At 42.0% G+C, this 23484-nt stretch overlaps 1 protein-coding gene across 2 annotated transcripts in view; it reads left to right on the forward strand.

The window, feature by feature from the left end:
• The window catches only part of HPCAL1 (hippocalcin like 1), a 328942-nt gene that overhangs the window by 235005 nt on the left and 70453 nt on the right, over positions 1–23484 (forward strand). The gene's annotated exons all lie outside the window — the stretch shown is intronic.

The raw sequence follows: 23484 nt of genomic DNA on the forward strand, positions 1-23484 counted from the left end.
GAGGTTGCATAAGACTAGGTCTCAGCCTGAGTCTCAGCATTCCTCATGCCTGAAAATTTAGGCTGCCGCCTACTGACCGGGTCACGCATGGGGCGTCCCTAGAGCGAATGGAGGAGGCTGCAGCTTTCCATTGCAGGCATCTGCCCTCCTTCCTCGGCTGTAGCCTGGTCTAGTCCCCCCCACAGACCTGTGCATTTGCTGTAGGTGGCCGAAAATTTAGGCTGCGGCCTGCTAGTCCACACGGCCATGCCAGATGCCTTCTTCCAGGGGGACGGCGCTGTGGGGGCTCTGAGGGTGGCTACCGTATGCATTCTAGGAGTGGAAAAATGGCAGGCGGTTGCCTCATTTGGCTAGTGTTGGTCCACGGGGTGGTCCCTTCACCAGAACATGTTTCATCAGATTTGTCACTGATGGGACACTCCTGAGGTAGACCTATTGGCGTCCCGGCTTAACGGAATGTTACTGAGGTTTCTGGCAAGGTCACTGGCTCCTCTGGTAGACACTGCAGATGCTCTGGTGTATAGTCTGGTCTATACCTCTCCTCCTCTCAAGATTCTGCCACAGCTTTTGCACAGGATTGAAGCCGAAGGGATTGCAGTCATTCTAGTGGGCCTATATGGTCTTGCCGGTCTTAGTACATCGACCTGGGGCTCTTTGTCGCTGATGTCCCTTGGCGGCCGCCTCTCGGGGAGGTTCTACTGTCCCAAGGGCTGATCTTCCATCCTGCTTCAGTCACTGGTTTTGCAGGCCTGGCTGTTATAAGTCAGGTGCTGAAGTTACAATGCTGCTGAAGGCTAGAAAGCCTTCCTCTGGGAATATTTACCACCGGACATGGATAGCATACATATCCAGGTGTGAGGAGCTTGCCATTTACCCTTGTTCTTTCTCGATGGTTCAGATTTTGACCTTCCTTCATGGGGAAGGGGTTGAGCAGACCTTGGCCTTAAGTACCATCAAGGGCCAGGTGTCGGACTTGGTGGTTTTCTTCGGCGTCCCCTGGTCTTGAACTCCCTGGTTCATACTCTTAATCAAGGGGTTTGACATCTGCTTCTACCGCCGTGGGATCTACTCTTGGTGTGTTCAGTTCTACAGGAGCCTCCCTTTGAAAATATTCGGGAGGTTCCTCTGCTTGCTCTGTCCCAGAAGGTGGCTTTTTTGGTTGCTATCATCTCTGCTCCCAGTGTCAGAATTGTAGGGGTTACCATGTCATACTCCTTACCTGATGATCCACAAAGATGAAGTGGTTCTTTGCCCTTGTCCGTGGTTTCCTCCTCTGATTCCTTTTGACTAAGGACAATGTATTGCCTTCCCTGTGTCCCAGGTCAAAATGTCCTAAGATTTGCCTTACATGCCCTGGATGTGTTCGGGCGATTCGGGTGTATTTGGCAGTCACAGGGCCTTTTCGGAGATCAGGCTCACTGTTTGTGATCACTGACGGACAAAAAAGGGTCTGTCTGCTTCTTCTGCGACCTTTATAATTGGATAAGACAGATGATGACTCTGGTCTATTCTATCAGGGGTTGGGTTCCTCCTTTCCCCTGTTACGGTGCATTCTACTGGGTTACTTATTGCTTCTTGGGCCTTCCATCATCAGGCGTCAGCTGCACTAGTTTGCAAGGCGGCCATTTGGTCGTCGGTGTACATATTCACAGAATTATAAAATGTGGATATGTTGGCATCTGAGGATGGTTCTTTTGGCCGTATGGTATTGCAGGCTGCTGTTTAGAGGGTCTATTGCAGGGATAGGGAACCTCGGCTCTCCAGCTGTTTTGAAACTACAAGTCCCATGAGACATTGCAAGACCCTAACAATCAAAGGCATGACTCCTAGAGGCAGAGGCAGAGGCATGATTGGATTTGTAGTTTCAAAACAGCTGGAGAGCCAAGGTTCCCTACCCCTGGTCTATTCCCTCTTGAAGGGGTATTGTTCAGGTTGGGCTCCAGTTTGTTTCTGTGTTGAGCTCCTGTTACCTGGTTGGCTCTTGTGTTAACCTTGGGATTTTTTGTTATCCCACCCTTCATGTTTGGCACCGATTTGGAACATACCTAATGGTTCTGAATAATGGAGTGCTGTGCCTGTCAATGAACAAAAGAGAAAATGATTTTTGACTTGCCGTAAAATCCACTTAATTGACAGACACAGCACCCACCTCTGTAAGGATTCTGACACTGCTTGTTACTAAACTGAAGGCCTATAGCAGAGAGGGGGGGGGGGGGTACATCACTTAGGGCTGCCCATAGGCATAGCCAAATCTTTTTTATGCCTAGTGTCCTACTCCTGTAGGGGGAGATATAACCCTATGGTTCTGAATAATGGAGCTTGTGCCTGTCAATGAACTCAGAGAAATGGATTTATGGCAAGTCAAATCAATTGTTTGTTTACAAAAAAAAAAGTCTGGTTTTCAGTGTGCTATAGTGGTTTTAATTTTTTTTTTAATGAAATGCATTTCCCTTGTTTGGCCTGCAGGCATCACTAAATTTCGGACCGCGGGCCGCATGCGGACAGACCCGCTGCTCCATCCGGACCCGTGGTTGAATCATTTGGGAGCCTTCCTTCCCAATTTCATCCACCACTGTTATTCAGGCAGCAAGGAGAACTGGAGGCAGGGGATAGTAATGAGAGAGCCAGGAGGCACAGCCCCACTGGATGGAGGGCAGGGCGAGAGCTGCATGAGTTAACTTTTTCTATCAACTAGCAGGTGATTTAATGCTAGGACACTAGCAACCAAATCACCAGCTTGTTAATAGAAAAAGTTAACCTTGGCAGCCCCCCGTCCTTCACCCGGTGCTGCTGTGCTTCCCAGCTGCTCACTACTCTGTGTAAGGTAGGAAAGGACACTGCTGTGGATGGAAAGGCAGGGGTGACATAAGGACAGCAGTGCAGTGTGTGGGGGCTGATTTGAAGGTGGGGCAGATTGCGTTTTTGTGATACGAGGAAGGGAAGCAGTGCTGTGTGGGGGGAGGGATGCAATACTGTTTTTTTAATAACTTTAATATCGTGCAAACTGAACTTCACTATGGGAACTGGTTTATTTTTATGTCAGCTTCTTTGAGATCTGGCCATGAACCGTTACTCCTGAGGAAGAAATAGGGATCCAGGATACACATATTGAGACTCTGTGATCAGAGAACCTTGTGAATCTTATACTGGTCTAATATGGCTCTGACCACTATTTTAGTGGTCATATATTTCTGGTAAGCCTACAACTGCTGCACAAGGGTGGTGTGCTTTTTCTATCTGGGATCTTTGGATGGTTTTCAACCTTTCCTGCTGACACCTCTGAGTTGAAAAACTATAAGGACCACCTATGAACTGACATCCACACTGACATCCTCGTTTTGGGTGCGATTCCTCACCTCACCCCCGGGGGAAATCGATATCCCTGTCCTCTGTATCTCCTGGACAGATGTTTGGTATCACCTTTGGGCCGGACAGTAAGTTATAGCCCCCCCTTTTCTTGAGAGATGGTTCTCCGTTTAAAGGTTATCCCATATTTATAGACACTCTTGATCTAATTTCAGAGCATTTGTACTCCTGATGATTGGCAAGAGCCATGAAACGTGCGTTGAGTATATATCCAACTGATGCCCAGATCATTTCGACTTACTATGAGCAATTGCTAATGTTTATTGGTTTTATGAATGGATGAGTATGTCTACACATCTGTATTGTTAAAGGTGTTGTATTGTACTTTGCAAAATGACTGTATATCTAAACAAATGTATTTAAAGAAATGTACCAAAGTAAATTGTGTCCTATATCTTAGTTTGACACTTTTTGTGATATGGTTTGTACTTAATAAATAAATAAATTTTTTATTCAGCAACACACCTCATTTAAAGTCCCATTTCCCCTTTTTTGAATATTCACTTTAATATAAGCTGAATCCTGACAGGATTCAACTACAATGTATATGTTTTGCTTTACATTTTGATCAGATTTATCACACATTCTACTCTTGGGGAGACCTGTTATGTGGTTATTTAAAGACACATGGGATGTGTGATGAACTAGGAGCGCAGAGAGGGAGCACACGGAACCTGACAGGTGGCTGTTTACTGGGGTACTTTGGGTACAGACAATAGAAGAACTAATCCACAGAAGACACAGCAATGGAGATAGAGATCCTTAAGACAGCAATATGGGACAGCAAAGACATGATAGTCCACAGGGCAGAGCACAGTTTGGTATGACAGGGGATTAAGTCCTTGGCATATGTGTGCAGAACACTAGGGGGCGATAAGGTGTTAACTGTGTTCCCTGGGTGTGTTCTAACTGTAGGGAGGATGGGACTGACTAGGGGAAGAGATAGATCGGTGTTCGGTATGAACACACAATCTGTCTCCTCTCCCTTGCAAGAACCAGTATTTGTGTGTCTACATACACAGATCCCAGTTCTCGGTCTGTCACGAGCTATCGCGGGTGCACGCACGTTGGCTCTGGGGATATGCGGCCTGCGTGCCTGCTGCGTCGTCTTAAAGGAGTGATGTACAGCTATTTGCCGAGCTAACCTGCCACACTATAATTGCGGTGGCTGGTCGGCCAGCGGTTAAAAAAAAATTTTGGGAGATATTTATTATATTCCAATATTGTCGGTCTTTTTTGTTTATAGCGCAGAAAATAAAAACCGCAGAGGTGATCAATTACCACCAAAAGAAAACTATTTGTGGGGGAAAAAGTATGAAAATTTGGTTGGGGTACAGCATTGCATGACCACGCAATTGTCAGTTAAAGCGACGTAGTGCCAAATTGTAAAAAGTGCTCTGGTCAGGAAGGGGGTAAAATCTTCCAGGGCTGAAGTGGTTAATAGAACACTTAGGGCTATTTCATACCAGCAGGTGTGTGCAATTTTATTTCATGTTTATGTATTTACACCAGTACAACTGTATGGTGTGAACAGGACACAGAAAGTAATTGTATTCTGTAGTATTGATTCTGCTTTGGCCAGAGCTGATCGAAACAGCTCCACGCACCTGGTGTGAATGAGCTCTTAGCTTCATTCTCAAAGTTGTTTAAAATCAAGATCTATTTTCTCCCAACGTCAAAAGTCATTTAACACTCTCGTGTCTATAAAAACAACTATACAAGAAAACTGCACACGTTACAATTTGTATAAAGCAAAACATATATTGCCTAAATTACATTTAATTCATTCAGACTGAAAATTATTATTTATACACCATAGTTTATTATGATGTACGTCGGCACAATTGCACGGCTGGGCAAATGAGAGTACCTGTACATCCCCCTTAAGACGCAGTTTAGTGGGCGTGGGCGTGCCGCGGCGTACTCCGTAAGCGTGCCTGTGGGTCCCACGGACTGTATATCCGCCAGGGGGCCCGCGAACGTGACACAGAGCGGCAGAACGGCAGAACGAGGCATTCCCTGTTCTGCCTAGGAACATGGCAGGGATCTACTGCTCCCTATCATCGGGAGCAGTGATCCCTGTCATGTTGTGATGAGCTGGATCCCTGTCATGTTGGAATCACTCCTGAGGACACACTTAACCCCTTGATCGCCTCCTAGTGTTTAACCCCTTCCCTGCCCGTGCCATTTACACCGTAATCAGTGCATTTTTAAAGCACTGACTGCTGTCTAAATGTCACTGGTCCAAAAATCGTTCCAAAACGTCCGATGTGTCCACCGCAATGTCGCAGTCATGATAAAAATCAAAAATCGCTGCCATTACTAATAAAGAAAAATTATAAAAATGCCATAAATCTATCCCCTATTTTGCAGACGCTATAACTTATATATATATATATACATATCGGCCTAAACTGAGGAAAAACTGATATAAAAGAATTTTTGGAGATATTATAGCTAAAAGTCCAAAATATTGCTTTTTTTTTATTTATTTTTTATTTTTTAAATTGTTGCTCTTTTTTTGTTTTTAAAAACCGCAGAGGTGATCAAAAGAAAGCTCTATTTGTGGGAAAAAAAGGACGTCAATTTTGTTTGGGTGCAACGTCGCATGACCGCGCAATTGTCAGTTAAAGTGACGCAGTGCCAAATCGCAAAAAGTGCTCTGGTCAGGAAGGGGGTAAATTCTTCCAGGGCTGACGTGGTTAATTAGACTCCAGGGCAAGATTTCAGTTAATTGTTTTTTAGTTCCTACCACAATGCTGTAACCATGGTATGGTTGTGCTTCTGGATTTCCCAGTTATCTATTATACAATATGGAAAATCTCTAAGCCCTTGTACACACGGTCGGAGAATCCGTCGGAATGTGTCCTATTGGACCGTGTTGTCGGATAATCCGACTGTGTGAGGTATGCATCGGACTGATTCCGTCTGACCCAATTTTCCAACTTGTTGGAAATATTTCCCGACCAACTGGTTCGATCGGACATACTCCGATCATGTGTAGAGAATTTTGATCGGACCAAGTGCCACGCATGCTCAGATCAAATTCCTACATCAAAGCTATTGGCTACTAGCCTGAACATAGTCCCATCGTAACGAAATTACGTCATCACGTTCTGAATGATCGGATTTTTCGACAACTTAGTCCGACCGTGTGTATGCAACAGTTTCGGACAAGATCCGACGGACAAGATCTGACGGATTTGGTTGTCGAAATCTCCGACCTTGTGTACAGGGGCTTAGGGACTCAATTCTGCTAGGGAAGTTTCCTTGAAAGTAACAAACCAGCATTTGTCAGTGGGCATCCTAAACTGAAAAATCAGTTTAGAATTACCCTTTGTCCTAGAATATCAGACCCTATTTTAAAAATTCCCATTCAGATAGCCATTTGGTTGGGCTGTAGCGAACGCAAATGTGTTTATCTTTAATTATATAGACAGGAAGTGTATTTTCAGCTTCACTTTGTGTCCATTTCATTGTCCTTCCTGAATACACACTTGGCAATGCTGCTAGGCTTTTTTGTTCAAACACGTGTTTTTTTGTTTGTTTTGTTTTTTATTTACAACTACTAAATGTGTGCCTTTTTCAGAAAGAACAAGGTTGGGAATTTTGCACATATAAGATGTGCACAATAGGAGTTCAGGGGCTGTGACTGCAGGCAGTATGCACAAGAAAGGAATATCTGGCATATGACGGGGGGGTGGTAAGTGCAGGGAAGGAGTGCATAGAGTGTGATTGTGGGCAGTGTGTGCAGGGACTGTGACTGTAGGCAGTATGCACAAAAGAGAAATGCAGGGGGTATCTCTAGGGGCAGTATGTGCAGGAGAGGAGTGAAGGGGGAATGACTGCAGGCAGTGTGTGCAGGAGAGAAGTGCAGAGGGTATGACTGCAGGCAATATGCGCAATTGAGCAATGCAGGGGGCATGACTGTATCTGCAGTATCTGCAGGAGACGAGTGCAGGAGGTATGATTGCGGGCAGTAATTGCAGGAAAGGAGTGCAAGGGAGTATGACTGGGCAGTGAATGCAGGAGATGAGTGCAAGGGTTATGACAGCGGGCAATGTGCAGTAGAGGAGTGCAGGCAGTGTGTGCAAGAAAGGAGTGCAAATGATTATGACTAGGGGCAGTGTGTGCAGGAGTGGAGTGAAAGGGAGTATAACTGGATCAGTATGTTTCCAGGAGAGGAGTGCAAGGGGGTATGACTGCAGGTAGGGTGTGCAGGAGAGGATTGCAGGGGCTGTGACTGTGGGCAGTATGTGTAAGAGGAGTGCAGGGGGTATGACTGTGGGCAGTATGTGCATGAGAGGAGAGCAGGGGGTACATGGGCAGTATGTGCATGAGAGGAGTGCAGGGGGTATGACTGGGCAGTATGTGCATGAGAGGAGTGCAGGGGGTATGACTGCGGGAAGTATGTGCAGGAGAGAAGCGCAGGGGGTATGACTGCAGGCAGTGTGTGCTGGAGAGGATTGCAGGGGCTGTGGCTGGGCAGTATGTGTAAGAGGAATGCAGGGGGTACGACTGTGGGCAGTATGTGAATGAGAGGAGTGCAGGGGTATTGCAGTGTGTGCTGGAGAGGATTGCAGGGGCTGTGACTGTGGGCACTATGTGTAAGAGGAATGCAGAGGGTATGACTGCAGGCAGTATGTTCAAGAGAGGAATGCAGGGGGTATGACTAGGGGCGGTACATGCAGGAGAGGAGTACAGGGAGTATGACTCATGGCAGTGTGTACAGGAAAGGAATGTAAAAAGGTATGACTGCCAGCAGTGTGTGCAAGGGGGTATGGCTGCGGGTAGTGAGTTCAGGGGGAAATGACTGTGGGCAGTCGTGCAGGAGAGGAGTGCAGATGTTCAAGTATTGACGTGTACTTCCATACACACAAATGCTATATTATACACATGTCTATATACACAACACAAAGATTTGTAGTGACCATACAGCTGGCTTTCACTGGGATCCTAGCTCACAGGATTGTATATCCAGACGCTAAAAGAGGATGTCAAAAATATACCATATACTGTATATAGTACAGTTATAATAATAGGACACTACTGGCCCAGTGATAAATATCAAATTGGCACTCGGTTCTGGTCTAAAAAAGGAATACTCTTCTCTTTGATATCACAGCTTCCAATATAAAACTTGTAAAAGCATATCTGACATGAAAGGCTGAGTTGTATATGGGTCAGTGCACAGAGGACTATGCTGTATACTGGTCACTTGGGGCTTTTAATATATGCTGTAATGGTGAAGTTTATTACTGCTATCATACCCTCTAAAGACCTGTTAAAAAACATTGAAAGCATTGCTGGATCATTATGACGAAAAGCATTATATTTTCTAAGAATGACATATCTGTTGCTTGCTATCAATTTCATTTCATCTCTACAGGGAAATCTTTCTCTGTGTAAGTGGAAGTATTCCCAGATTGTGTTCTGTATTGAAACATTTTTCATTATATAAACGTTTATAGAGCGAGAAATGAAATGTAAGGAATAAGAGGGTATATTCTATCTTATAAGCAGCCACACTCCAGCTCTAATAGCCAAGGTGCTTATTAGTGATGGTAATGGTTGGTGGTACATCTGTTTGCGGAGATGATAGGCTGTCAAGCTTCTGCTGATATATCAGCTATGTGAAGAGAGACGTGCAGGCATCCCTTTGAATCCTATTGTTTGAAGGAAATGTTGTATGTCTCAAAATAAAAGCTTGGCTGTTCCCAGCGGACGTGTCCCTTGTATCTTACTTCCTCTCGGCCACTCTTGACAAAGTTTGCTACTGTAACCAAAAAATGATCTATTAAGGGCAGCATGTACATTTCCTTTGAGGCAAGGACTGCCGTGCAAAACTGTTAGGTTCACTTTAATGCATGCCTGGACTAATCTCACCCAGAACTAGGAACCAGCTGTAAAGCTGAACTCCAAATTGGGGGAAAAAAAAACACCCTTGCAATGGGAGCCCCCGTACTGCAAGGGTAAATGCTTGGCAAGTCTAGGAAGTACAGGCATATGGAGCAATACTTACCTTATCCCTGGTTCTAGCAGGCATCCTCTATCCGAGTGACTGATCCAGCACTGCTGCCTCTCAAAGGCGCTCTTGGCTGCGGATTCATTCTTACCACCACTTACAATGCAGACTTAATAAACCTGCATTGTATGCTGAGGGAGTGCAAGAAAGAAAAGAACAGCACTAAAGCCAGCCAGAGCGAGAAGTACGGTAAGTAATGCAGCCATATAATAACGAAATGACTATCATTTACCTCTTGCACAAGGATATACTAAAAAAATTAAATAAAACCATAATAAAATAACAAATGCAGAACCTACAATTAACCAGTAGAACTAAAGTTAAAGTGAATGTAAACTCTATTTATATTTTTATATAGAAATAACAGGTTTAGACTTACCTGCTCTGTGCAATGGAATTGCAGAGAGCGGCCCATGTCCTCCTCTTTTCGGTTCCCACGCAAGTGCTCCTGGCCCCACCTCTTCTTGATGTTCCACCATATAAAGTTGCTTCCTATTGTGGCACAGCCGAGAGTTTGATCCCAGGCGAAGCCCCAAATACCAACCCCCCCCCCCCCCAACCCATTTCCTCATCACAGGATTTGATTGGCTGACAGCCACTGGCTCCCACTGTCTAAGCAAAGCCTGGGAGAACAGGGAGAGGCACTACAGACAGGCACAGCACTGGATTGAGTGAGGGCTCAGGTAAGTAAATGTAAGATTGAGTGAGGGCTCAGGTAAGTAAAGGTAAGATTGAGTGAGGGCTCAGGTAAGTAAAGGTAAGATTGAGTGAGGGCTCAGGTTAAAAAAAAAAAAAAAAAAAAGTTTGCCTTTTATCAAGGAATGCATTAAGTTAGAAATTGCTTAAGCCTTAGAACCAATTTCAACCAGGACCACAATACATCAGACTGTATCCCTAATGTAATTCCACACAATTTATGTAAGAAAATCACTGATGTCCAGTCATGTATTGTGACTGTTCAGTGCAGATCCTGGAGCTCTAGTACTTGCTGCTCCAAGCACCAGATTTGTCCATTTGTTACATTCTTGCACCAGGAACATGCACAGCGTTTGATTCATTTTGCCTGAAGGAATGGATCTAGTGCTAAGCCCTTAAGATGAGGGTGGTTCATAACAAAAAGCAAGCCGCTGCTTGCCTGCATTGTGGTAGGTGCACCTGTGACTTACAATGCAGGCAAGTCATGGTCCTGGGGATAACAAATGTTAGCTTGAGAAGGGGGGGGGAGCTTTTAAACATGGGGTTTTCTCCAAAATACTGATATAGCAGTTGCTGTGGCCAAGCATCATGTGTATTTCTAGGGAAGGGGGAGTTAGGCTGGAAGATGTTGCCGGTGCCATTTAACATAGAAGAAAGCACTAACAAGGAAGTGATTTCTGTTTTGTAGTAGTCGTGCACTGTCATAACTGACATAAGATTGTCACCAGACCCCAAATCAGGTGTTTATTATCCCATGTCTATGTCCAACTTCAGACAGGTCAGACTTGCTGCAAACAATGAATTCTCTCTGCAGTTCATAGATGATTTTAGTAATTGCTAATCTATGAGCCTTAGCGATGACGGTGAAATACAAGCAGAAAAAAAAGTAGAATGCCGAACTCCAAATCACCAAACTGGAGGTTGGAGTCGGGGATGTAAAAGTGTTGAAACACACAAAAAAAGCTAAATAATATTAAACTATTATCTTTATTAGTACATAAAATGATTCCCATTTGTTAAAATTGAATCCATATCTACATAATAGATGTAAATGACATAACATGTATAGGGCCTATTGGACCAACACGTTGCACATAAATCCAAAGCTTCTTCAGGGTCCACACGCTCTTACTATCAAGATATGGATATAATATCTAAAAACATAAAATATTGAGCCACCAGCCAATGTATCCAGTGTGTATCAGGTTGTATAGGAAATATCTAGAAAGGGAAAAAAAAAACTTGATTTCCATATAATATAGTAGGAAGTGTTCCCATATACTTAGGGATAGATGTCGATATGGCACAAATCAACCATGACCAGTGGTCGGTGTATGTGTGCTAGTATGTGGTGTCAGAATAGATTCCAGTGAGTCTTTCGACAGTTTTTGATTTGATTTGGGCCATATCTACATCTATCCCCAGCTATATGGGAACACTTCCTACTATATCATATGGAAAACTAGGCTTTTTTTTTTTTTCTTTCTGTCTAATAGAGACATCTACCATATACCACCTGATATACTCTGGATACATTGGCTGGCAGCTCAGTATTTGATGTTTTTAGATATTATATCCATGTCTTGATCGTAAGAGCATGTAGACCCTGAAGAAGCTTGGAATATGCAAAACATGTTGGTCCATTAGGCTCTATACGTGTTATGTCATGTACATCTATTATGTAGATATGGATTCAGTTTTAACACATGGGAATCTTTATGTTCTAGTAAAGATTATCTGTTTTTTTGTTTTTTTATATATTATTTTGCTTTTTTGTGCGTTTCAACGCTTTAACATCCCCTGACTCCAGCCTCCAATTTGGTGACTTGGAGTTCTACTTTTTTCTGCAACAATTAAATGGGGGATGGTGTCAATATTCTTCTTTATTTGCCCTGTTTACCATTATCATTGAAAGTAAAAGAAAATCCAAGTAAAGTAATAGAGGGGAATCTTCCAATCGGGGCTCTAGTTCTGGTAACATGGATGTCCCCCAAGGAATTTCTTTAATTTGCAGGGATTTCCTCTCACTCCCTGAAGTGAAGGGAAATCACTGCAATGGGACACAGATGGCAAAAGAAAAAAATCCCACAGGGGTTAAAATCCTTCCCTTGCTCTATCCAAAATTTAAAAAAAAAAAAAAAAAAAAACAAATACAAAAAAATAAAGTAGTTTTGCATAGAATTCTACGTTAATATACTCTGTAAGTTTTACTTTAAAGGGTGGTATCAAAAAATGCCTGGATGTTCCGGTCTTTTTTTTTTTTTTTTTTTGCGCAGCCTGCAACCATCCTTCGTGACCAAGAATTCCCAATGTAGAAAACCAAATGAACATATTAGTATTTTATGATCGCAGAGCTGGCACATGAAACACTCTGGTAAAAAGGTGCAGACCATAACTACTTTCACCAGTTTGGAAGTTTGTACAACTCTTAATGTAAAATTTGGAGCCTGTTTTTTGTTTTTTTTGTTTCTATAGTTGCATAGAAATGGGTAAAAGAAAACTGTCAGGGTTGCCCATAGTGATCAAATGTATATAGCATTCTAGTAGACCTTTTTAGCTTTTTTTTTTTAATTTAACTTTCTAGGTCAACCATTCCCCTTTTTAACCACTTGCCAACCGCTGTTGACATATATATACGTCAGCAGAATGGCACGGCTGGGCAAAGTAACATATCTGTACGCCTCCCGCGAGCTCTGTGACCGTGCCCGCGGGACCCACAGACTCGATTGCCGTGGGGATACCCGCGAATGTGTCACAGAGCTCAAGAACGGGGAGATGCCGATGTAAACAGCATCTCCCCGTTCTGCCTAATGACAGGACACCGATCGTCTGCTCCCTGTCATCGGGAGCAGCGATCAGTGTCACGTCACACACAGCCCATCCCCCAGAAAGTTAGAAACACTCCCCTAGGACACACTTAACCCCTCCCTGCCCCCTAGTGGTTAACCCCTTCACTGCCAGTGACCTTTTTACAGTAATCAATGCAATTTTATAGCATTGATCGCTATAGCATTGTCCGATGTGTCCGCCATAATGTCAGTCACGATAAAAATCTGATCGCCGCCATTACTAGTAAAAAATAAAAGTATTAATAAAAATGCCATAAAACTATCCCCTATTTTGTAGACGCTATAACTTTTGCGCAAACCAATCAATAAACGTGTATTGTGATTTTTTTTACCAAAAATATGTAGAAGAATATGTATCGGCCTAAACTGAGGGAAATAAATGTTTTTTTATATATTTTTGGGGGATATTTATTATAGCAAAAAGTAAGAAAAAATGAGTTTTTTTTCAAAATTGGCGCTATTTTTTTGTTTATAGTGCAAAAAATAAAAACCTCAGGGGGGATCAAGTACCACCAAAAGAGCGCTCTATTTGTGGGGAAAAAAACGAGCTCCAGTTTTGTTTGGGAGCCAGGTCGCATGACCGCGCAATTGTCAGTTAAAGCGACGCAGTGGCGAATCACAAATAGTGCTCTGGTCAGGAAGGGGGTAAATTCTTCCGGGGCTGAAGTGGTTAAGGGTCATAACTTTTTTTTGCAGAACTAATGAATTGGGTTTAGGGGTGAGGTATGACAAACATAGTCTGGTTGTACCAACAGTGTTTTTTAATCTACACAGTGTACGGCTTTTTTAGTAAATGGACTATCAAACAAAAGCGCTAAACTGGCATTCTCCAAACAGTGAGGAATTATTAGAAGGTCAGAGCGCTGTCTCATGTTCCGACGTCCGTCCAAGCTTTCTGTCTGAGTATATTATACGGCTCCAGTGTTGAGAATTAGAATGTCCTGTCTGTCCAAGGAGAAGTGATGTGCAATGCACGCTCTCAGATACGAGATGCAGGGCTCAAGTTAAAGGATCAATACTCATTAACCCAACAACCCACTTCAGGAAAAATCCACTTTTGTCAGTGTAAAAAAATCTTCTTTATGTGTTGAGAGGAGCAATTCCATTGCACTTCCCTAAATCTTTCATAATTAGTGCTGGATGAGAACTTCTTATTATAAGCTCACAATTTGTCCCAGTGTTTTTATTGAAGCTCTGCATCCTCAGCCTTTCTTAGCTGTGCAAATCCGTTATCAAGGATGAAGCTCTCATAGCCGTAAACTGAAGGACTTTACTGGAGATGTCATATGCCATACAATAGATTGTTTGTAATAAGACCTAAAACTTTGTTTTAAGATTATTGCAGAAGCGCTGGCCAATTATAACTATTGTAAAAGCCATTCCATTTTTTTTTTTAAGGGTTAGAATTGTATTTTTTATTTTTTTTGATAAATATATATATTTTTTTACAGTACTATGTTGTTCTTATCCTTGGTGCAGAATTGCCTAAATATAAAATGGCTGCCTACACGTAATCTAAGAAGAATGATAGGTCTTCCATTGCTGGCCTTCTGAAAGAATGTTCGTTACCTCTATGCCTGGCTGCAGTATTTCTGAGTCAGTCTTGGAGCAAGCATGCCGTAAATGAACCTGCTGGGATTGTTTAGTTGATAAAGCCACTTCATAACAGGTGTGCAGCATGGTAAAAATTCAGATGACACCTGCAATGGTAAAAATGGTGGATTTGATTAAAATCACGATTTAAAGCGGAGTTCCACCCAGAAATGGAACTTCTGCTTATCCGGTTACTCCCCCTTCCGGTGTCACGTTTGGCACCTTTCAGGGGGAAGCAGATACATGTCTAATACAGGTATTTGCTCCCACTTCCGGCGATTAGATGTATGCCATGTCCAGCCCCCAAAACGCCCTCCCCCCCCCCCCCCCACTGTCTTCTGGGAGGCACACAGGTCCCAGAAGAAGGCAGGGACCAGTCATGACACTCAGTATGACTCGTGAAAAGTGACTTGTCCATTTTTTTTTCCCATTAAGCCCGCTGCATTGAACGGAAAAAAAATAGTGTACTAGGCATGAATGTTTTTTTTTTTTTTTTTTTTTTTTTTAAGGAATCATACTTACCTCGGTGGGTGCAGCATCGGCCTGAACTTCCCTGCACAGCTGCCGTGCCCTTTCTGCATATATTGCACACTCACTGGCGAATTTACTTTATATATTGAAGAATGCAGAAAGACAGGATGGAGCACCCCTTCTTAAGAATTGAGACAGAACCCGATCCAGAAATGATGGTAATAGGTTCTTGTCACTGGAAGTCCTGAATAATATAATGTGCCATCAGTTACTTACCACACTAGAGGAAACAAAGGGGGGTTCAAGAACATGGGGGTGTGGCGTGGAGATCCCTTGCTGATCGGAGTTCAGCGGGTGGATGACACATCTGTGTCAACTCAGTTTCTGCAAAATATCATACCGTCCTTTGACATATAGCTAAAAGGCATCTTCTAAGTAAGTAATTTGAAGAATTGGTGTTTGTTCTATATTGCCCTTAAAGTTGCATTACAAGGAGCCTCTTCCCCTGCTGTATTTTTATTTTTGCCTTGTTAAATGTTCCCCATGGCAAATGCCTATAGTAGCAATGTATTGTAAGGCTCCTGGTCCTGATGGCCTTATCATACAATACCATAGGCTCAAGCAGAGAAATCTTACCTTTTGGAATAGCTTGTTGACATCAGGAACCGTTCTGTGAATTAACATTCTAGGATCTACCAGAAACTGAAATACCGGTTTTGGGTGGACTGAACCTTTAATTTTTTAGGCATCTCTTTGCCAGCTTAACTGTTTTGGAAATAACTTTTGCAAAACAAAAGAAGTTTTATAAACACCACGTTCAAGATTGTTGAACATTCTCAATGTTTGGGTCTTTTTTTAGTCTTCGGTTTATATTCCTTGGATAAGGTAGGCAGTTGGTATGACTACTTTTGTGTTTGACTAACAAATACAAAAAAGCTGCCTAGTGCTGCTTATCAGGTTCTCTTTCATTTGGTTGTAGTCACATAGGACCCCTTATAACACCAGCCCAGCTAACTGTAGTTTTTTTTAGAAAACTTTATTTGGTTTGTTTTTAAAAAAAACTTTGTGGGGCAGTTTTATGATGCACCAAAAATAATATTTTTAAAGCAGTCGTGCTTAAAAACAAAAAAAAACAAAAAAAAATAAAAAAAATAAACACTTTCTCCCTGCAAGGTAGGAGCATAATTTTATTTATTTATAGTTACTATATAGCGCCATCAATTTACGGCGTGTTTTTTCATATACATTGTACATTCACATCAGTCCCTACCCTCAAGGAGCTTACAATCTAAGGTCCCTAACTCACATTCATACATACTAGGGACAATTTAGACAGGATCCAATTAACCTACCAGCATGTCTTTGGAGTGTGGGAGGAAACCGGAGTACCCGGAAGAAACCCATACAGGCACAGGGAGAACATGCAAACTCCAGGCAGGTAGTGTCGTGGTTGGGATTCGAACCAGCGACCCTTCTTACTGCTAGGTGAGAGTGCTAACCACTACACCACTACACCACTGTGCTGCCCTATATGTGCTCTAGTATGCATGAAGCCCTCCAGCAGTGTGCCGTCACCACTGCAGAGGCTTCCATCTTCAAAGGTCTTTCTTCCGGGTTCACAAGCTGCGACTGCTTGAATGGCCGAGCTGTGATAACGTCACTACCGGGCATACGGATGAGAGCCACAGCACAGAGCTCTGAAGGAATGTCAGGGGTATGCCGTTCCTTCAGAATGAATGCGCCGGTGACCGTACCAGCTGCCAACCCAAACTAATATCTCCTAAACGGTGCACATTTTAGGAGATATTCATGTAACCTACAGGTAAGCTTTATTATAAGCTTACCTGTAGGTAAAAATTAACATCCAGAGTTTACTACCTAAAGTCAAAGGCAGTCAACTTAGTGACCATTTGTTGTAGCGTAGATTGCTTCCCAGTATCTTAAATACTTTGAGATGCAAAAGTATAAAACAAGTGCACACTCCACCAAATATAATTTCCTGTCCAATGACTTCACACTTTATAAGTACATAAAATAGTTCAGAGCAAGGAAAATGATACAAGAGGAGTGTAGAATCTTTCTAAACTCCTGCTTGAAAAGGGGCTATGTATGTCAGACGCGAACCCCAACAATGAACTGCTTGTTTTGTGACTTTTATATTGAGAAGAAAATAAGGATTTTCTTATTATTGCAAGTCCCTTCTGCCAATATTTTTTTTTTGATAAAATATCTGCTCCTCAGTTGCACAATTGCAATGTGGTAGCCAGTTCAAAACACTGCACTGCTGCAACATGTATATGTTACATTTGCCAGTTCATATACAGTATTTCTCCAAATTATGAGCCTATTCATTTTGGGAGGTGTCATGTTCTCACCAGGGCCCCTTTTTAAGCCATTGTTAACTTTAACAAAAAAAAAACTTTCTTCCTGCAATTTAAAGGCATGATGTGCTAGTATGCAATGCATACTAGCACACTATGAAAGACTTGCCAGGAAACTAAGCCCTCCAGCATTGCACTGATTGCATCATTGCAGAGACTTTCATCTTCACACAGTCTTTCCGGCTGCAGCTGGTTGATGTACATTCCTGAATCAGTACTGCATGCTACATGTGTTTCATCCATCCTACTTTCCATCCATAACCTCTGTACTTAACAGTTCCTTACCAACTACACAAAATGCTTGTCTTTGCATTAGGTGTTTATCTTCATAATGCATATTATTTTTGTACATGTGCCATTTGCACTGTGTAGGTAATACTGTAAAAAAGATAGCAAGACCTCTCAGTATGTACAGGGTGTGTGATAGCGCAGAGTGTGGGTGGAACTACTGCATATTAAATCTAACGACCTTTCATTAGTGGTGTTTCATGAAGTATTAGTAGATCTCATTATACTTTTAAAATTGCGAGCGTAATCCATACAGTAATTGAATGCTGCTTCCTTCGGGAAGTATAGACTGATGTCCCTGGACATAATTGGGGTTATTCAATACAAAGAGGGAATTGCAGCATCTCAATGCTGCCAGTCTCTGATTAATGTAGTTAGGTCAGTGCTTTCTACTTGGCTGCTGTCCTTTACAGCACTTTGCAAGTTAGTTTTAATCCTTGAGACCCCTTTCATATTGCCAGCGTTTTTCAGGCGCTACAGAGCTAAAAATAGTGCCTGAAAAAAGTGTCTCCTTTTCACACCAGTGTGAAAGCCCTCGGGCTTTCACATTGGAGTGGTGCGCTGGCAGGGCGTCACGAAAAGTCCTGCCAGCACTTTCTTTGGAGCGGTGAACTCACCGCTGCTCCCCATTGAAATCAGTGGGGCAGCGCTGTGATAACGCTGCTCCGTCTGCATTTTGTGGGCGGATTTAACCTCTTTTTGACCGATAACGGGGGTTAAAACTGCCCCCGCTAGCAGCCAAATAACGCAGCTAAAACCATTTACTGCCAACGCAGCTCGTGTGAAAGGGCTCTTATAGCAGTGGTCTCCAAACTGCGGCCAAGGGCCAGATGTGGCCCTCTGCTTGCCTTTTTCCGGCCCTAAAGGGGAACTTTCGCTCATCGGGACCCTCCGGTGTCACAGTTGGCACCTTTCGGGCGAAGGGAGTGCAGATACCTGTCTAAGACAGGTATTTGCACCCACTTCCGGGCATAGACTCCCACGGGCGTCTATGCCTCTTCCTGTCCCAGCGTGCTGTCTGCTGGGACACACACGGGTCCCAGAGACAGGACGGACCATTCCTATTGCGCTGCGCGACTCGCGCATTCACAGTAGGGCATCGGGAAGTAAAGCTGCAACGCTTCAGTTCCTGATTCCCTCACCTAGAATGGTGTTTTTGTGTATGTGACCTTGCTTTGAAGTAATAAAAATAAACTTTTATGAAATTACATTCTACTGATAAGGAAAAAATGTGTAGTCAATAATTATACACACAAAAAAAGTATGTTTGCCTCTTCCACTTATAGATCCATGCCTATGCTGCCCAGTGGTAAATCAGGCTCTGGGTTTAGCCGTCCTCCAACATCTCAGGAAATCACCAGACGTTGGAACTTTAGGAACACTGAACTATGCTTGTCATGTGCAATGTTGGCTACTATGACAACATATTGGTTATCACTACATAATCAGTAATGACTTATCTCCCATTTCCTAAACTGCTATAGATGCGTTTGAATGCTGCTCTTCAAGATGTATTCACTTTAAACACCCAGAGAACAATAAAGGATAATTATAATTTCAGTGAAGATCCTTTAGGGTCACGGATTGAAGGCTGCAAACTAGAACATAAGATTCTACATTATCCTAAAAAATAAATCGGCACTTTTGCCTCACTGTGGCTTGCAGCCTTCTATTTTCTGTCAAAGTGAACTAAACCCTTTTCTCCTTTATAGCCAGGGAAGCTGCCATTGTAGCTTCTGTTTGATTTACAATTGCTATGGTGCTGCATAGGACACCAGCCAAAAGTCAAAAACTTTTTTTTTTTTTTTTTTTTTTTTGATGGCACGTGGTAGGATTAGAATCTCTGGTTTTATTTCCAGTCCCTTTCCTTGCTGAAGAGAGAGATTTACCTTTTTAATATTGGTTCTGCTGTACATTTTTTCCAATGCAAAAAGTGATCGGAAATCCAACATTTTTGAGTTGTCATCGGAACAAGATGTGAGGGAAAATATTCCAATTAGTGGTGAACCAAAAATTCAGGATGCACTTAGCCGAAACCGAAATTGACATTTTTTAAAATATATATATTTTTATAAATGTATTGTAGTTGACTTTTTTTTTTTTTTAATATCAATTTAAATGAATATGAATGTTTTGTCCGCCATAATAGGCACCTTTTGAAGCAGTGTTAAAAATCCTGCTTGCTGCATTTTTGGTGCATATTTGACAAACCACACCAAAAACGCACCTCCCCATTGAAATGCATTGAAAGTGCCCATCTCACATTTTTGAGTCACAGGACCGATAAAAAAAACACAATTGGCAAGGTAAAAACGCATCAAAATCGCAGGCATTTTCAGCAGCCACTAGGCTGCATTCACACCTGAGCGTAGCGTTTTCAAGCAGAAAATTGCGCGAATTTACCGCGATTTTGCTGCGTTTTTACCGCGATTTGCTGCGATTTTGTGCAGGGCAAAAGGTCACCAATGCTAAAAGAAGAAAAACGCCCAAATCTGCTCGATTCGAGCGACAAAAAAGGGTCCGGAACTTGTTTGAGCTTCAGGCATTTGGCTTCAGGCGACATGGAGTGGAGGTGTGAACCATCTCCATTAAGAATAATAGATTTTTTTCCCCTCTAGCGTTTTGTAGCTTCAAGCTACAAAACGCTCAGGTGTGACTGGGGTCTAAGCATCACTTTTTCTTTCGACCTAACCATGAAAACCCTATTTTCACAATAATTTTCAGTAATCACTAATTCCAATGGGTACACCTGTTCTGGTAACCCTACCTTGGGAAGATCTCTTGCTTCTTGCTGTGTCTCTGTGAAGGTAAAATAGAAATGCTTCCACCATGTCAGAAAGTGGTATGTAATTGCCACATCCCTGGTATGTAGAAGAAAGGAAATGCCCCCTAATTGGGATTTTAATGGCAGCAACATCACAGATGTGTGATAAAAGAAAGTTTATTGGTACATTAAAAATAATGGATTAATCACACATGCGGTGATCTGTTAAAACCAGGGGGAAAAAAAAGCATATAGTGAATTCATTGCAAGCATACAGAAAGGTAATATATAGAGTATTACTCTACAATGTCCAGAAAAAAACACACATCCGCTCTCCTCCTCTTCTTCCTTTGACCTGGAAAGCGTCATCTCCAACGACCCTTCGGGTCAAGCTCTCCGTGACCCAGACTAGCTCAGCCAGAAAATGTTTTGCAATGCAATCTGCATTGCAGAACAAGGGAGACATGCAGGGTCTTTTATGTGATGCAAAAAAATTGTTACACCCGAGCACATAAATCCCCCCTCCCCCCCCCAAAAAATTTTTTTTGGAGGTCCCACCACCCCCACCCCCACATATGCACACACACAGGAATGTAAATGCATGCATCTGGGCACCTACACGTGAAAACGTTGATTGTAATACACATGTTTAGGGCTGAAACAACTAATCGATTACGAAATTAATCGATTACTATTTTCACAATTGATTAATCGGCCAGTAACATAATGGGGTTAAAAAACTAAAATGAGCCCTTTATAGTACAAAAAGAGCAAATCGCTACTGTAAATATGTAAATATTACTTTTACTGTTCTACAGTAAAAAAAAAATTAACCCCTTACAGTAGTGATTATCTGCTTTTTTTTCTACTATAAAGGGCTAATTTTTATTTTATTTTTTTTAACCCCATTATGAATGAATGAATGAATGAAATACTTGTATAGCGCACAATGCGAACTGAATCGCCTCTAGGCGCTGTTATGTTACTAAACTTCTTAGATCTGGTTCACATCTATGTGTTTATTGGTGCTTTTTGCAAAATTGCACTACTGTTCACTTACATGGTTTCCTATGGGACACGTTCACATCTGAAAGGGTCAGGGACTTTTAACGCAAAATGGTGCTTTATTGGTTCAATACACTTCAATGGAGAAGCTGCAGAAATGCATGTAATGCGTTTTTGCAGCAATTTGTGTTTTTAAATCTGCCCAAAAAAAAGCAAAGATGCAAATTGCCGTAAAATTACGTGTGCAAAAATAAAAAACGCACAGCAAAAAGCACTACAAAAACAGATCAAAAGCAAGCTACATAGGTGTGTACCGAGCCTTATGCTGGCCACACGGATCAATTTTCAGATGAGAAAAATTCAGACGAAAAATCTCACTGAATGAAAGAATTTTGTTTGAAATTTTCACTTTTTTAACATTTTGTTTTTAAAATGAATGTAATTTCTGAACGAAAGCCACATACATTGCCTGAAAATTCCTTTGACTAAGAAGTTTTCTATTTCCAAATTTTCCTGTCACTGTGGTTAAATGTCAATTTCACCCACTTTTTTTTTTTTTTTTTTTTAAAGGTTATTAACCAAAACAATAATCGGCCAACTAATCGATTATGAAAATAATCGTTAGTTGCAGCCCTACACATGTTGCATATCTCTGCGCGCGCTGGAGCTAGAGCAATAATTCTAGCACAAGACCTCCTCCGTAACACTAAAGAGATACCTATAGGGGGCTTATGAAGTGTCATTTATAGAAAATATAGGGTACTGAAGTTTGACACCATTTCACAGGCACACAATGTAAGGTTTGGCATGTTGGGTATCTATTTGCTCAGTGTTTGCCCTAAAATTCACATTGGTGTGTTTTTTTTACTGAAATGCATTTTGCAGACCTTTGCGGCAATATCATTTGACATAAAAAAAAAATTGGAACTACCGCTATTTTATTCTCTAGGTTGTCTGCTTTCAGAAAATATATAGTATTTGTGGGTTTTGTGTAATCTTCAAACCTAAAATAGTTTTTTTATACGTGTGCAAAAAAACGCAAAAATACTATCCCTTTGTGCTGAATTTTCTTTTTTTTTTGTTTAAACTTCAGCTTTAACCCCAACATACGGAACACCTTGTTCATGCAGGGCTTTAACAAAAAAGTTGGTACATGCATTGTTCAGGCCTACGTAGCAAATTGTCAGGCCCAAACACTGCATTCTGAGACAGTCTTTGCCATCATTAACCCTTTGTAAGCTTCCACACTATCAGACAAGGACTATTATGGGTTGGAGATGGCCTAACAAGAGACTCGCTTTGCCCATTCAGAAAAATTCCATTAAAAGCCATGGGAAACAGCAAAGTAAATATGGCAGATGTTAATAACATTTGGCACTTCCCCATTTTGATAATGAACAATATTATGTGAAAATATCACTCCATATGCCACTTTTAACTAATCTCTCGGCTTGGTAAATTAGACCCGTTATGTCCAAATATATTTTTAATTAAGTTTCTTCCACGTGCTATATATGGTCATAGTACATTGAGTTAATGACTTTTCTCTCCATAAACCTTGCAGGCTTCACAGAGTCCTCTAATCTTCCGCCCTGGAAATTTCAGTGCTGTAAATCCTCTGAGACACAGAATGTAAATGTTTGTTAGCACTCAGCCATTACCGTCAGAGTAGAAATTAATTACATCATTAATGTGACTTCCTGGACAGCGTCTTCCTCTACCAGCTGATACCCAGTTGAACAAGTTTTGATCCTGAAGGATTATTTTCAGCTCTATCGTGACCTTTCAATAAATTTACATTTAGCCAGCGTGTGTTATGGTTTTGGCACCTCCATAGGTTATGTGCAGGAATGTCATATGTTTAAAGGATCAATCCACTCGTGAGCCATTTTTGGGCTTTTGGTGCACACTTACAAATTCATTCAAGGCTTTATTTTCCCAGTGACTCTGATGGAGAGATGTCTGCATGTTTGCTGTAATGGTTACAATCCTACTCTGTCTGCTGGATACTTGATTTATTTTCGCATGAACTCTGCAGGAGGAATT

Source organism: Lithobates pipiens, unplaced genomic scaffold (assembly GCF_037356315.1).
Source record: "Lithobates pipiens isolate NorthernLeopardFrog02 unplaced genomic scaffold, aLitPip1_a1.2 Scaffold_18, whole genome shotgun sequence".
Classification (NCBI taxonomy): domain Eukaryota; kingdom Metazoa; phylum Chordata; class Amphibia; order Anura; family Ranidae; genus Lithobates; species Lithobates pipiens.